Genomic DNA, 15918 nt, shown 5'->3' on the forward strand with positions numbered 1-15918 from the left:
CGTCTTAGGGACATCCCACGGGTCAGCTGAGACGCCGCCGCCTGGCGCGGAAAAGGTGAAAAGATGGACTTTATGAGTTTCGGTGTTGACAACAGCCGGCAGGCGGGCGGTCGGGCACGATCTTCATATCGCAAGTTTTTGGAGCGAATCCAGAAGGGACGCGACGACGAAGTCGAAGGCGAAATTGGCCGTCAAATGTCGTGGCAGACAGGGAGGAAAGAGGACGCTGAACACTGCCGGGCAACATGGGGGTGAAGGGAACTTTGGGATATGAAGAAAGGGCTGGGAGGGAAAAGGCAAGGGAAGGGACCAAATCGCGCGCGCAGACAGACAGAAAGATAGACACAGAGTGAAAGAGAGGAGTGAGAAACAGAAGAGAAAGAGGAGAGAGGGAGGGAAGGAGAGAGGGAGGGAGGGAGAGAGAGAGAAAATGAGACTCTTGAAAAGAAGGGGACAAGAAAACGGAATGGGAGAATGGGAAGGGGGGTTCCCTTGGGATTGGAATAGAAAGGTTACATGTGTGTGTGTGGGGGGGGGGGTAGTATTACCGACTAACCATGTAGACAACGCGGCGGCGACCGTTACCGTAACCTTTGTTCGTCTGAGGGGAACTCCCCTCTGGGACGAGGGCTAAGGAAAACAGACATCAGAATGGAGAAGATGGGACGGGGGGGGGGGGGCAGGTGATGGGGGAAAGAGGGCGGATTAAGAATGGTGCGGTTAGGTGACAGATAATGGTGAAAGGAATGCAAAGTGTGTGTGTGTGTGTTTGGGGGAACTAACCCCTTCCGTACAGTGTGAAGAGTCACCCCCACCCACCTTCTTGAAGAAGCTGAGACACCTCACCTCTCTCCTTCCCATCAGCTTCTGCGTCTTTCCCTCAAATCACTTCCAGCTCCTTGGATCGTCTTTTTATCACGTTGGGCGGTCTTATCCGTGTTCTTATCGCGCGCGGTGTCATCCAATGCAAAACCATCGTATTACACTGCGAACACCACCGGATAGAGGTTGAAACTCAACCCACCGTGGGTTACTCTTCTTCTCAACAGGATCCGAACTCCGGATCCATCCAACGCAGTTACTTTTCGTCAGGAACTGTTTTTCGGTAACAAGACGACAGCATGGTACTGGAAAGGTCTATGACAGTGCTGACTTAGTGCGTGTACAGCTCTACTATAACGGTCTTGCCGGACCTTCGGGAACACAGTGGCGGAGTTCTCAGGCCCCCCTTTCCCTTCGACAAGGAAGCGAGAACGGAAACCACTGCCCCCCTCCACGTTCGGAGCGTGACGGATCCCCCCACCCCCTCCCACATGCGAATAACGGTTCCGGCGCCCTTCCGGACAGGTGCTGGGGGGGGGGGGGAAGAGGCGTCGGGCCCCGGTTCGTGAGTCTTGAGGGATGCTGGGGCGGGGAGGGCGAGGGAAGGATGGGCAAGGAAGGGGAAAAGAAGAAAAGGGAGAGGGAAGGGAGGGTAGAGGGGAGGGGAGAAGGGTGGGGGAAATGTTGAGAGGAAGAGAGCGGGTGGACAGGGAAAGAAGGGGAGAGGAAGGGTGGGTAAGGGAGAGGAAGAGTGGGGAAAGGGAGTGGAAGATTGGGGAAGGGGAGAGGAAGGGTAGGGAGGGGAGTGGAAGGGTTGGAGAGAGGCGAGGCAGGCTGGGAGAAGGGAGACGAAAGAAAGGGTAGGGAGGGGAGAAGAAAGTGAAGAAGAGGAAAGGAGGGGAGATAAGAGGAAGATATATTCGTATTTCGTTGCCGATAATTATCCAGCGCCTCTATCCTTAGGGGCAGTTTGGCGCCGAAGATGCGAGCCAGAAGTGGTAAAATATTTAAGGAGGGGAGTGGAAATGAGGAATGGTGAAGTTTAAGTTATTAGCATTCTTTGAGGGGAAGGGAAGGGAAGGGAAGGGGAGAGGAAAGTGGAGGAAGTAGAAGCGGTACTTAAATCTATACTGCAGCAGCAGAAGGAGAGGCGGCGGCGGCGGCGGTAGGCGGAAGTGAAACCGCCGGTGTACAGGTGACGGCACATACTGGCTGAAGAAGGGGGGGGGGAGCCCTCCTTCACGAACTCGGCGCGCACTTCGAAAGAATGGGCTGGTGGGAAAGGAGGGAGGGCCTCCCCGAACCCATTTTCTTTTCCTTTCTCTCAGGGTTTCCTACTGGCTGCTGCCGTCAGAGAAGGAATTGGTGCCACCAGCAAGTTGATCCGCCGCCAAATTAATTTATTCGAAGTAGTGGATTAACTTGTATGTAACCCCCTTCTCCCTCCCTCCCTCCCTCCCTCCCTCTCTCTCTCTCCCTCTCTCTCTCACACACACACACACACACACACACACACACACACACACGATGAGGGCAAGGTGGATGGAATGAGGGAGGAAGGGAAGAAGGTAGTAGAGAGAAGAAAGAGGGAGGAGGTGGAGAAAGAAAGGGTAGGTAGGGAAAGAGGGGGAAAAGAGGTGGAGTTAGTAATTGCTGTAGCAGTAGTAATAGCAACATGAAGAGGCGGCGGTGGCATGTGAATGTACGTAGAGTAGTGGTTGGCAAAGATCACCTGTGGCTGGGAACAAACAGTTCTGCCTGTGACAACAATGAGAGGCAGCAGCATCGGTGGTGGTGGTAGTGTGGGAGGGGGGAAGGGGAGGTGGGCACTGGCACTGACTGAGGCAACATCATCTTGATGCAGAAGTCGGGAAGGGCCTTCGGCGTTTGTGGAAACAAGTGAATACCCAATTCCATGCGCAGGTAAGTGATAGACAAGGGAGGGGCAACATTGACGGCATTACGTGATCATGGAGGGGAAAGGAGATGATTATGGGCAGTGATGACCCTACTGGTAACTGTCGAGGATGACGGAGCGACACCATCACCAACTAGGAAAATGGAGAGTGTGGCGTCGAAATGAAGGTATGTATGTATTTTGCCTCTGCACCCCGACCTGTCGTCTGAGTCATGGACACACGGACACACACACACACACACACACACACACACACACACAAACATGTATATGATGTATGTACTGTATGTATGAAGTCTTGTCATGGGACATTAAGTGAAGCCACCTGTTACTTCACACCCTTATCCACGCTTGCGTGTGTCCGTCCGTCCGTCCGTCCGTGTGTGTGTGTGTGTGTGTGTGTGTGTGTGTGTGTGTGTGTGTGTGTGTGTGTGTGTGTTTGTGTGTGTAAGTTGGGGGTTGAGGGGGGGGGTCATGGAGGGCGTGAATATACAGTTAAGAGTATTTCAAGCCCCGTATAAGGGAGGAGACTGAACCAAGGCAGGGACTTGGAGAATGGAAATTTCCTAAATTGTTACATGCAGCGTATAAAAAAAGAATGAATGATGCTAAAAAAAATCTAAGGAGTGGGAAATGGAAGACGCACCTGAAGGGTATGGCCAAATTCTTACAGATGAAGTTAGAAGAAAGGGGACAAATGGGAATGATGGAGATCGATTATCAAACTGTCGGGCGATGTATTTGAAGATGATACAAATGACGGATTGGAAAAGTAATTTCTCTCCGAAAACTAACCAAGATGTGAGAGTTAAGTGCGAAAGAACAAAGCTGGTGATGGTGGCGATTACAAACACGAATTCTCAGATAATTCAGTGCAGGAAGGAGTGACAAGCAAGTTTGGAGTGCGAGGCAGACCGAATAACGAAATCTAACATGACGGAAATGTGTGATGAAAAACTCAGAACAAATCTTATGTGGAAAGCCTATTTACAGTATGTTAGTAAACTTCACCGACAAAATTTAGGGATACATTCTCTGTCAAAAACCAAACCCAAAATATTCCATAGTGCAATGCAAAGTTGTTTTGCAAACAGTGTGGTAGCCCAAGTCAGTACACTCTGCAGCCTACCGAACACCGATGCCCCGCCGCTTCCCTGCCCCGCACACAAAGTCCCCGCGCTCTCATAATATTATAGGCAGTTCAAAGTTTATTGCTGGGAGGAATCGACCCCTTTCCTACCCCGGGAGTTCTTGCAAGCCACGGCAATCATTCCATACATCAAACCCGTTCTTTTAACCAAACACGATACCATCTTGAAAAAAATGACGGCGCACGCGACTAGCGGGAACAAACAGCCCGATAACCATCGACCCTGCTCCTCCGGCAGCCTCATTAGCCGACTGCCGACATCCCTGGCGGCGTCGGGGGCGGCGAAATGCAGCCACCACGGCCATCTCCGGAGTCACCTCCTGCCCTATATTTCAATTCACAATGGCCGGATCGCGCCGACGCCTGGCCTACATATTTCGTTTCTTTAGATTCATCTTCAACCCGAACGAGATGGTAAAACTTATTGAAGTTAAATGTGAATCTTGACCTCATACTTGAAGGTACCCAAGTCTCCAAGTGTCAAGCGGATATCCTACATGCCGCCCACCCCCACCCACACACGTCAAGGTAAGGGATGGTCAGGGATTGGCCCCTGCCAGTGCCCAAGGGAATCCAATACAACTATGACACTCATTGGATTATGGGTGTTTACAGCTAACAGCATTTTAGGGGCCGGCCTGGTTGACCCTGCACCACCCCCTACCTCCCCGCCCTTCGTGAATCCCAAGATGTGTTTCGTTAAGACGTTCCCTGGCACCTCCTTCGTATACAAGTGTGAGCTGTCCATCTTGAAAACGGAGGAGGTAATTCATGAACAAGGAGAGAGACTCACAGAAAGTGCCGTTTATAGCGCCCTCCTAATGTCTTTCTTTCGCTTAAAATGAAATGTAATACTCCCTTAATGTTGACGCAGTGCGGGAGTAGTACAAGCGGGAGTAAGAAGTGAGGGAGTAGTTTGTGAACAAATTCACAGGGAGTACCATTTATAGCCTTCCCATTTTTTTTTTAATTTTTATCTTAAAACCTAATCTGCTACTCCCTTGGCTGCAAGTTAAGTATGGGGTGTCTTGAAAAGAAATAGAAGGGGGGGGGTTATTTTCGCTTAGGGCCTATTTTGACATCCTCTCAATATGGGTTCTATCTTGAAAGCTGAGAGAGTAGACAGTGAACAAAGGCTAAAAGTCTCTCTCTCTCTCTCTCTCTCTCTCTCTCTCTCTCTCTCTCTCTCACACACACACACACACACACACACACACACACACACACACACACACACACACACACACACACACACACACACACACACACACACACACACACACACACACACATACTCACGAGTTTTCGCAACCTATTCTGGTACTCCCTCCGTATACCTGCCGTATGGCTTTTCCATCTCGTCACCTATGGGAGCAGTTCATACATGATCACAAAATTAGCAAGCTGTTGGAGAAAATCCACGAGTAACTACATACAACGTAGGACTGTGCATGCACGCGTTTACAAAGTACGAGTTTGATAAAAAAAAAAAAACATGTTATCAACAAGAACGTTCTTCGGGAAAGGCGGGGTGGCCCTCTCGTTCACAAGCACGTACGAATGAACACTTTTGCGTGCATGGGTGGCTTGTACCAATCCGGGACACCCAAATCTACCCCGTGGCATAAACTGACACTATGGAAACTATCTTTCATTTTTGTTCCATTAACAGTTTTAATTACAAATAAAGTTCATTATACGAGAACTAGCGTATATACAAATTCATCAAAAACTCTAACGTCTGATGATATTTTCTGTTGTGTCATAGGATTAGTGTCCGCAATACGTGTGCATACATTAATGAGCACTTTGCTTGTGCGCTTGTGCCATGCTGCAAACAGGGCCGCCAGTTTCGTTGCCTCCAAGAACGATTCTGAGGTAATAACACACTTGTCTTCCAGCAGTCCCATCCCGTGCCATTCCAACACACACACACACACATAGCAAATCCTCTTCCACCCCATCGTATCAGAACATACTTTAGTGTGTATGGCACGTTCCGACACAGATGCGCGCCGTGGAAATGTGGAGCACCTGCACACATACACATGTGCGAAGCCACAGGCAGCGGCAACCAATCATGTATCCACCAGTTTATCGTGCAGCTTCGAAGATGTTCGAGAAAGTCCATCACGGTTTTCACGGAACAGTTACTTTAACGGGCCTTGCGGCGAGGAGCATTCAAGCACTAGACGAAGAGAAGGTGAAGGAGAAGGTGACAGAGGAGGTGGAGGAGAAGACGAAAGAGAGAGGAGGAGTTGGAGAAGGTGGAAGAGGAAGTAGAAAAGGAAGATGAGGAGGCGGACGAGGAGGAGTAAGAAGTAGAAGAGGATATGGATGAGATGGAAGAGAGGAGGAAGAAGAGGAAGAGAGGAGGAAAAGAGGAGGAAGAGAGGAGTAGGAGTAGGAGTAGGAGTAGGAGTAGGAGTAGGAGGAGGAGGAGGAAAGGAGGAGGAGGAGGAGGAGGAGGAGGAGGAAGACCAAAGCTCCAAATTGTGTAGTATGATATACACCTGTCTTTCTCAAATTGGGTCCAAATGATGACGATCATCGTCATCATCACCACCACCACCTCTCCCATCCACCAAGTCTACTTTCCTCCCCCCCTTTTCCCTTCTCAGCTTTTCGCAGACCCATCTCCCAATTTCTTTTCCTTCCCTTTCGGTTCTGACACCGTCCCCCCACCTCTCTCTCTCTCTCTCAGCAATAGCTATCACTTCTTGTGTTCTGTACTTCCCCATTCACTGCCACTCCAGAGCATAACCAATCCTATTTGACCAAGTTGCCACACTTCACTTCTCGTCTCCTACGTGTTCATCATTTCCTCCTAATTCCCACCGCCTCTTCCCCTTCTCTTCACAAAAAAAAAGTTCAAAGACCTAAAAGGTATTAGGGCTCTCATCCTTTCACGAAGTAGGTTTTTCATGTCATACTCAGGAGTTCGATGTCTGACAAGTTCTTGCCGGGAGGAGTCTGTCCCTGGTAGCCCAGCCCATCCATTATTTTCTTCTCTTTCTTCCAAGCTGACCAGTTTCTCGACCTCGCCTTCTGCTCCCAGTGTGAAATAGAAAATTGACCCCATAGAAAATGAAGCGCCCCTCCTTTTATGGGAAATGGACCCCTCAACTCAAAATACTATATTTTCTATTTATAAACAAATGTCAACAATTCTCAATAAGTATTGTTTATCAAAATACCTAACCTAATGACAACGAGTTGCATTGTTTCAGCGGAGGAGCGGTCCAATTTCAGAGCGGTCATTACCCCCATTTTACACTGGCGCATATGATGCAGGCTCCCCCACCTCCATGCATCATCTCGACAGACATTTCATCACATTCTAAACGCCTTTCACTCATGACGGATCAAAGCGATGAAGTACTAGACGGCGCACGCGCATAGACACACATGCTCATTTTTTGGGTGTATCTCTCTTTTGTGAATACAATACGATTATACTGATACGTGCTTACCTCCTCAAACACGACTTAGTTATTTCCCCCTTAGAATGAACGCGTTTCGAGATGCAAAACAAAAAACGCAAGAACAGAAAATGTGGGGAGCGGAAAAGAACGGAGAGGAAAGGATGGATGGGGTGAGGAGTGGGGAGGACGAAAGAGAGGGATGGGATACTATTTCCCAAGACAACGAGAGGATTCGTAGAGGCGAAGAGAGCGACGGACGAGTAGAAAATACAGTAGAAAGGGTGAAAGGAAGACGGCTGAGAGAACGATGGAGGTAAAGGAGGAAAACTCGCAAGATAACGGTACGGCCCGGGGGGAAGGAGGCTTCCAAGCAGACACTGCACAGGGAGCCGCCTTACATGGTGCCCAAAAGCGGACACTTACCGGAGTCCCCCCCTCCCTCTCCGTCGTTAACAACAATCTCTCTCTCTCTCTCTCTCTCTCTCTCTATATATATATATTCATATATCTATATATATATATGTATGTATATACATATATATATATAGATATATGAATATATATATGTGCAGAAAAATACTGGTAACTAAAAAGCTTAGTCCGAACGTTTTCGTCTATTTAAGACATTATCAAGGAATACTTTCCTTGATAATGTCTTAAATAGACGAAAACGTTCGGACTAAGCTTCTTATTTCCCAGTGGTTTTTTCTGCATATTATTTTCACGTGTGCCTTGTGAATTACTGCATATATATATATATATATATATATATATATATATATATATATATATATATATTATATATACATGGACAGAATTATTTATGAGCAGTTGTCTTACAGTGTTCTTGTTATTGAAAACTACATTAATGTTAAATTTACGTAACATATTTGGAATATTTTGCAGGAACTATTTCCACTTCACATGTTAAGAACAGTTTGGACCTCATTAACAAACTGAGGTAAAACCAGACTATGAATTTAAATTGGTAAGTTATGATATTGTTAGTTTGTTTACGAAAGTTCCCTTGGATGACCTTTTAATCTATCTTAAAGAAGAGTTAAATAAGCACGATTTACCATTACCTTCGGGCACCTTAATTGAACTGATCAAATTGTGTGTTAAAGATTGCAAATTCCAATTTAATGATAAATTCTATTCTCAGAAATTTGGAATGAGCATGGGTAATCCTCTCTCCCCCGTATTGAGTAATCTATATATGGAGTTTTTTGAAACCAAAATTTTAAGTAAGATCATTCCCCCCAACATTACATGGATGCGGTACATTGATGACATCCTATGTCTGTGGCCCATTCAAGATAATGTAAATGATTTTTTATGTAAGCTTAATAATTTGGTCAGTTCCATTAAGTTCACGGTGGAGATAGAGAAAGAAGGCATTTTGCCTTCCCTTGATTGTAATATCTACCGCCGTGAAAGTGAGTTGAAGTTTAGTGTATATCGCAAACCAACCAACGTTTGTTCATATATACACTATTATTCCTCACACCCTGATGGCGTGAAGGTATCTGTTTTCTCGTCGATGTATCTCAGGGCCCTACGCATTTGCATATATATATATATATATGTCTCTCTCTTACACGCACACACACACACTTATATATAACTGTCGCCGTCAATGAAGTGTCAACAAACGGTCGGAAGCCGCAGCAGCACCAAGAGCAGTTCGGAAATTCCTGGTGACGACGTGGGGCCGAATCAAGATATGCTTTCGTCTCTGTGGCCGTTCCTGTCACAGGGAGTGTCAGCCTGCCCCTACAAACGTATGCCCTACCGCTCCTACTTAGGTAGCTTATCTCACCTCTCCCTTTCCCTCCCCCTTCCTCTCGCCTCTTTGCCTCTTTCGGTATACGAGTCCTTTAAACGTTCGTAATTGTTTATGTACCGAAAAAAAATCTTGACATCGAAGGAAATAACTTGGTCGATGTCTAGACTGGACCAGGCGCGAAATGAAAAATGCAGATGACCATACTGATAAAAAGAAGACTATGAATATTTAAACGATTCTTGGAACTTCAGGTTGTTGTCACATGTGACTGCCTCTGGAGGTCCTCTATTCACTAACTACGCGGGTGATCAAGTACCATTTCTTCCTTAATTATAGACTACAATATTTGTCCATTAGCTTATCTTTATAGAGCACGAGACCTAGTTCTGTCACTCTCCATCAGACAGACGACATTCCCTAGCGGCTCCTGCTTAGAGTCCCTTGTTTCTCTCTACCTTCGCCGCCTGCTGATGCACTTCCCTTGTTCTTTCACATCACCTCCCCCAGTGTTCACCCACCTCGTTGGCCCCGGTCGTCGTCGTCGCAGCCGCCCTGTTGTTTGTTTCACGTTCGATGTCCTCCCGTGGTCATAACAGTACACTGCGCTTCTAGCTGTTGAAAAGGCGAGTACACTACGACGTCGGCACACACAACGACGGGCACGCGTTGCGCGCTGCCAAGCGTGGCAGGACGGAATCTGTACCTACGCTATTACTCGCACAGTGCCAGAGACCTCCCTCTCCACTGTGGGGCATCCCTCCATCCATCCATCTTTCGGCCATCAAAACAACAAACCACCAAGTCGATAAGAAGAGTGGGAGGAACGGACCAGGGGAGGGTTTATAATGAAAGAGTTTAGGTTGTGGTTTATCGTTGTGTGACCACATTGAGGAATGCGCGCGAGCAATAACAACAACCCGCGGTTGGGGAATTACAGTGCGGGGGCCATGACGCGCATGCTTGCAACCCATCCTGCCTTATCACAGGTCCGCCTGGCACAGAGGTACACCACTGCATCGCTGGCACTGACTGGCACCCCAATGGTGCCTAAACATCACCGGCCCTCCTCTTCCCAGCTCCGTAATCCCTACCATCGACTCTTGGCAAACTCCTGGTCAGAACTCTATGCCTTCCTAGAGAAACCTACTCTCTACCCTGCCTAGCCTTATCACCCCCTCCTTCCCTCCCTCTCCACCTTTCTTACTCTTGGCTGGCGCGGTGACAGCTGCGGTGCCATGGACAGAGCCGCTGCGAATTCGCACCCACCCACTCACCCACCCCCCACCTTCTACAGGCACCAACACGCTCAAGACTAACACGAATGTCGTTGTCAAGACAGATGCAACACACGTAGCGAATACTAAATTTGTAAATAATCAGACTAAGATAAAACAGATACAAAATACACCTACATGCAAATGGGCACTCGCGGTTGTAATTCTCGAGCTACCCTGTAGATTTCTCTATACAATATATATATATATATATATATATATATATATATATATATATATATATATATATATATATATATATATAACGTTTGTAGCAAGGTATACGACTTGTTTTCTCTACAGTATACACGTTACTGTACGAGGTATTCTATTGTACAGAAAAATGTACCGAGCAAACAGACGTTCACGAATATTGACCGCGTCTGTACGTGACAGATCCTGGTGGGTTGCCCCCCCCCCTCCCCTCCCCTGCCTTCGACAGATGCTCAAGAGATAAAGGCACGAGGGGGAGCACCCACATGCAAAGGGTGTGTAGGCGTCGCTGCCTGTCGCAAGTTTGCTAATCAACGCAATACTAATGCCGACCCGACAGATATCTATTGACGATGCAATGACAATAACAAACCGCAAACATGTACTTAATTACGATATGGGAAAACACAGGCCAGGTCGTGAACGAGACAATACGAACTTCCACTCCTATCAGGAGAAAATGGGGGATGGGAAGAGAGGAAGGGGGCAAGAGAAAGGGGGAAGAGGAGGAAGGGTGAAGAGGAGATACATGGGAGAGCGGGGAAGGATGGTTATGTACACGTCTTACGAAGTAACAAATGCTATTAAACACATTGTTGACAAAATGCCTTCCTTGGTGCTTCACTGAGAGGGATGGACATGATGTCCTTCACATGTGGCTCCGGTGGCCGTGATGAATGCCCCTTGTTCACAGGTGTCACGGGAGTGCCACAGGTGGTAAGTGGGAAGTGGTACGTGAGAGAGGTTCTACGGAATCAAAAGAAAAAAAAAACACCGACCAAAACAGGTGTGCGGACGAAGGAGGGGAAGGCGAATGATGGGGTCAAAAGGAGGAAGGTAGCGAGGAACTAGGTAGGTTACGAGTGCTTGGGTGGAAAATAGGGAGTAGGTGGAAGATGGGACGTGGGTGCAAGATGGGGCGGGCGGTTTCTCACTTGGTGCAAGAGAAGGAAAGGGTCCCAGACAGAATACTTTCATGCAGAGAGTTCTGGAGTTCTCCAGGTATAATCCCCGAGCCCAACAACACACCACAATTACCAGTAAAGGAAAAACGGTTCAGACGGTTATGATCAAAAACAAATCTAAAACGAGCATGCGTGTACACACATCCACCCCCATATATATATATATATATATATATATATATATATATATATATATATATATATATAATATATATATATATATATATATGGGGGTGTATAAAGGACGCAAAGAAATGGGAGAACACTAATGAATGAAAATGAAGAGGATGTGGTTGATGGTGGTAGTGGTAATAAAGGTGGTGGCGGGCGGGCGATGTACTGTATCCTAACAAAGGTCAGAGGGAAGGAGAAACAGGGGACTAATTACATGCAAGACAATGCTCTCTGGCGAGAAATACCACCTAATTGGTGCGCACGAGAGTAGGTTCAGAGAGGTCTTGAGGCCATGACGAGATACAACACCTCAAGGGGTGTGCTGTGACGTATTTGGCACCGTTTAAGGATCTTCGTCTGGCTAGCGGCGGTCGATCGTGTCCCGGCACTGCCACTGGCGGCACTCTATGACTCGCGGCCCCAATATAGCAGCAATAACGTCACTATCCCACGCCAAGGGGAATGAACCGACAGCTCACTATGGCTGCTACAGGTACACCATTCTACAAAGGTACACAAATAGGTTACAGGTGTACAGATGTACATTCCGATTCCGGGGAGGTTGAGGATTACAATTCTCTCCACGGTCCCGTTTAAAAGTACAGCTCATTTTCAAAGAATCCGTATCATGCGTTGCTTCAGATAGAACACAACGTGAGGAACTGAAGTAATTTTATCGCGGAGGGAAATGTTAAGAAGCTATAACAGTTGCTATCAACGCCGGGGTTGGGTGGGGATGGGGGGGGGCAGCTAAACTCAGGAACGATCCAATCTGAGGACGACATTAATGGCCACCTTTTGGCAGATGGTCGCGCGCCCACAAAATCATGACAGCTGGGGTTGTGTCTACGTGCACGACCGTCTCTGCACGCACTCCACGTGCTCCCGTGTTGTAGTACGAATGAGTACACGCACGACGCTTACACGAGTAGAAGCGAGTCAACGGAGAAAGCATGCGGATAATTTGGTGATCACACACAAGCACCACCGGTCTGCGTTAACGTAGCACGTTGAGCTTCGCATTCGCTCGCTAAATGGACCCCAGGTTCGATCCTCAGCGGCTGTTTGTGACTACCACTCGCCCTGGCTGTCCGACGACATGAAGCAAAGGTGACTTTTGGCTCCTGTTATGCTCACCTCAAAGCTTCTGCCGCCATAGTTTCAACGAATAAAACGTATTCTGACCACTTTTCGGCTAGATGGCTTACCATACATTTTTTTTCTCGACAACTCTAGATAATTCTATTCTGCTTCGGAAGAGTAGCTTTCAACCCAAGGCCGCGTCGGCGGCGGCGCGGTGGTTGGGGGTTGGGGGGTTACGGAAAAAAATAAATAAACAAGAAAAGAAAAAGAAACATTCCGAGAGTAGCTACGGTCTCATAAAATCGATTGCTCTCGGTACATGGTTCTCGTGTGCAATTCTTCCTCTAAGGCGTCACTAAGTTGACCAACAAACACAATCGTAGTCCACCCTCCCCCTGACCCCCCCCCCCATCCCCCTAACCCACCCCAGCATGGCGGTGCACGACAGGAACCACAGGCTTGCGCTCTCGGAAAGCCTCGACAGCACCATTGTATTTATCTAGTTTGTTTTTACACGATCGAATCTAGCTAACGACATCCGCCCCCCCCCTCTCTCTCTGTCTGTCTGACTGTCTGTCTTTCTTTCTCTCTCTCTCTCTCTCTCTCTGTCTCTCTCTCTCGCGCGCGCGTTTGAGAGTCTATGAGTGTACATATAATTTGTCAATATTTACGACTATGATATCATGTCCTCTACACTCACATCACTCCACTTCCACAGCCTTCCCAAGCCGGGTCAAGCTACCGTAGTAAGGCAGAGGCCGTATCGTCATCCTAGGTGTTAGGTAGACGGTCCTGCAGTGGACCCTGGAGGTTTGGCGCAAACAAGTGGCGTGGCTGACCGCGTGAGTGAGAACCTGTGTGCCAAAAAGAAAAGAAAAGAAAAATGCTGGCCAGCATGACGGCGCCCAGATCCTCACCCCCCGACCCCCGTGCAGATGTTTTCTCGTGTTTATGTAATAAACGCACACGTGCGTGCACATGCACGGACGCACACTGAAAAGGTAACTGAAGAATATCACATAAACCCATCTTCAACTACCACTTGTCCAGGCTATGAAAACGTATAGAGCATTAGTGCTGTTTCGGCAGTAGCTAAGTGCCTCCTAGCGCATACTCCCCACTCGCTGCAGCAGCAGCAGCACTACTCGTATCATTAAAGAAATAAAACGAGTACGGCCATTACGGCTTCCATGATGACTCGTCGACAGTCGGTCGACCTTGCTCCCCTGCGGGAGTGCCCCCGGCAGAGAGGTCAACCTCAAGATGATTGGTAACATTCATGACACAACCTAAGTTCCACGTACGACGTACTCCTATGAGTTAAACCTGGGAGGGGGAAGGGGAGGAGGGGGAAGGGCGACCCAAAACGGTGAAAATTAATAATAACAAAAATAAAACAATAATATTAATAATAATAATAGTTGTATTTCTTAGCAATTAACCAGCGCTTCTACCCCCTGGAGATATTATAGCACAAGAAAGACTAAGATCAACACAAAGAGAGATAATGGGACAAGGGAGAGCCATATCACGAGCAAACAAGATGTATATGGGCCAGATAATTTGGTTCTGGTGAGGTTAAGTTCGGTGCGAGGGGGGGGGGGGGTTTGAACTCAGGTTCGAGAAGTTCGCAGTGTGCTCTTCGATAAATCGCCGAATTTTTCAAAGAACACCATCCGACAACGGTTGCCAGGAGCCATCAGAGACGATTTACAGAACAAGTGGCAGCATGTAAAACTACGAGCAGTTACATAAATAAATAAATCAACCATTCCAATATACCTCATTACCAGAACCATTCGTGTTAAACGTGCGACTTTGCATGTTATCATCCGCCCACCAACGTCAGCTTACCTCTTTAACAGTTGACGGACACCAGTTGACCAAACGAAGACACTTGTGCTCTTCGTCCTCGATGGCGTTCCCAGTAGCAGCCCTGGCCTTTAACTTCTCAGGGAAAAGGGATAATCTTTCACAAAGGACAGAGCGTCTTAACGTTGTCGCAACTGACAACCCTGAGCTGAAGCCCCAGTGGAGCTACGAGGGACAGGTCAAGAGGATGACGGAAGACCACGAGAAATGACGTTAGGTCGACTTAGCGACGACACACATTACACACACTTGGAGCAGACGCGCACCATGCCCTAACCATGCGCACACTAATGCAAGGAAAAATGCTACGATGAGCGTTGGGGAAAGAGGGGTTATCTGTCTATTGATAAGGCTATTATTCTCTATCCGACCGATAAGACTATTGAGTCCCTCCCGCCGATAAGACGAGTCCCTCCGGCAAATAAGACGAGAGTCCCTCCAGCAGATAAGACGACCCAGACCTTGGCGCAGTCCAGCACACCCCAAGGCTACACGACACCGCCCACATTCCCCCTCCGCAGGTCTCGTTTCTGTCAAAGGGGCAGATGCGGACCTGGGCTAAAGCTCGAGGTCAAAGACGGCATTATCATCCCCTTACTGCTGCCACACGATGGATGACACGGGAGTTCGTAACGTCTCCACATCTGATGTTTGTTACATGGGCGGCAGAGGACGACCGAATGACGCTGGAAACGACCCCCCCCCCCTTCCCCCAAGAATAAAGTTGGGAATGGAGACTGAGGAAGGTGAAGGGGGGGGGAGGGAGCGGGAGAATGGAAGGGGGTAGAAAGGGGAAGGGGAGGACGAGGAGAAGGAAGAGGAGGGGAGGAAAGAAAAGGAGAGGAAAGAGGAGGATGAGAGGAAGAAAGAGAAGGTAGGGAAAGAAGGAAGTACAGGGAGGAAGGAAGAGGAGAAATGAAGAGGTGGGGGAGGAAGGAAGACGAAGAGGGGGAGAAAGGAAGAGGTGGAGAGTCGATAATTCCATTACGTTGTGAGCGCAGGTCATTTACGAGTAATCTATTTGCAGACACTCTGACGGCCACCTGCCAATGTCTTGTCTTGATCTCCAGGGGGATGAAGGGGGGAAGGGGGTGGCGGTCTCGAGACACAGTGACGAAAATAGGGAGTGAAAGAATATGGAGAAGGAACTGGAGAAAGACGAGGAGAAAGAAGTGGAAAAAATTATGAGATAACTATGGAGACGAAAAGAAGGAGGGGAAATATGAAGAGGAA

General features: G+C 48.0%; 1 protein-coding gene across 5 annotated transcripts in view; it reads right to left on the bottom strand.

Moving 5' to 3' along the window:
• LOC143018080 (uncharacterized) overlaps positions 1-15918 on the bottom strand; it is a 176579-nt gene that overhangs the window by 55276 nt on the left and 105385 nt on the right. Inside the window, exon 1 of one of the 5 annotated variants that reach the window (XM_076173181.1) lies at positions 14668-14973. The exons of 3 other annotated variants lie outside the window; for them this stretch is intronic. The gene's annotated coding sequence lies outside the window, so the exon portion shown is untranslated. Of the gene's footprint in view, positions 1-9622; positions 9806-14667; positions 14974-15918 lie in introns of those variants that run through there. One more of the 5 variants, XM_076173182.1, reaches the window with a different exon arrangement.

Source organism: Oratosquilla oratoria, chromosome 34, assembly GCF_046742065.1.
Source record: "Oratosquilla oratoria isolate Oo_2021 chromosome 34, ASM4674206v1, whole genome shotgun sequence".
Lineage (NCBI taxonomy): Eukaryota > Metazoa > Arthropoda > Malacostraca > Stomatopoda > Squillidae > Oratosquilla > Oratosquilla oratoria.